Source organism: Rhinopithecus roxellana, chromosome 7 (genome assembly GCF_007565055.1).
Source record: "Rhinopithecus roxellana isolate Shanxi Qingling chromosome 7, ASM756505v1, whole genome shotgun sequence".
NCBI lineage: Eukaryota > Metazoa > Chordata > Mammalia > Primates > Cercopithecidae > Rhinopithecus > Rhinopithecus roxellana.
In genome coordinates this window covers 56,305,564-56,306,608 of record NC_044555.1, presented here as the reverse complement: position 1 = coordinate 56,306,608, position 1,045 = coordinate 56,305,564, and the positions used below count along the sequence as shown (strand labels likewise).

At 35.6% G+C, this 1,045-nt stretch overlaps 1 non-coding gene across 1 annotated transcript; it reads left to right on the top strand.

The window, feature by feature from the left end:
• Positions 1-679: 679 nt before the first annotated feature.
• On the top strand, positions 680-785 carry LOC115898858. The gene has a single exon (XR_004058517.1). It is a non-coding gene; the product is annotated as a U6 spliceosomal RNA (small nuclear RNA).
• Positions 786-1,045: the final 260 nt, after the last annotated feature.

Below are 1,045 nucleotides of genomic sequence, written 5' to 3'. Positions count from 1 at the left end.
CCCAAATATTCTGATTTAATTAGTTCAAAGGGCAGCCCGGACAGCAAGAGTTTTGTAAGCTCTCCAGGTGATTCTAATATGCAGGCAGGATTGAGACCCACTTGCCCAAAAGCTACAGTCACATGCCCCATAACGATGTTTTGCTCAATCACAGGACCACGTGTATGATTGTGGTCCTATAAAATTACAATGGAATTAAAAATTTCCTATTGCCTAGTGGCATTGTGGTCATAGTAATGTTGCAGCCCTAACACTGTAATGCAATGCAATGCATTACTCGTGTTTGTGATACTAGTATTAACAAACTATTGCTCTGCCAGTCATATGAAAGACTAGCAATACGATTATGTATAGAACATATACTTGATAATGACAATAAACAACTATGTTACTGGTTTAGGTATTTACTATACCATACCTTTTATCATTATTTTCAAGCGGACTCCTTCTACTTATTAAAAAAACAGTCATGAAGGCAGGTCCTTCAGGAGGTATTCCAGAAGAAAAAATTGTTAGCGTAGGAGATGACAGCTTCGTGAATGTTACTGCCCCTGAAGACCTTCCAGAGGGGGACGAGATGTGGAGATGGAAGACCATGATACTGATGATCCTGACCCTGTGTAGGCCTAGGCTAATGTGTGTGTTTGGTCTTAGAATTTAACAAAAAAGTTTCAAAACTGTGCTTGCTTTGGCAGCCCACATACTAAAATTGGAATGATACAGAGAGTAGTAACATGGCTCCTGTGCAAGAATGACACACAAATTTTGATGTGTTCCATTAGAAAAACTAAAAATAAGTAAAAATAATAAAAATTAAAATTGTGAAAGTAGATAAGCTTAGAGAATAAGGATATACATGATGAAAATATTTTTGTACAGCTGTACAATGTGTGTTTAAGTGTTATTACAAAAGAGTGAAACAGGTAAAAAAATTAAAAATTTATAAAGTGAAAAAGTTATAGTAAGATAAGGTTAATTAGTTATTGAAGAAAGAAAAAATATGTATTTTTTGAGACAGAGTCTTGCTCAGTCACCCAAGCTGGAG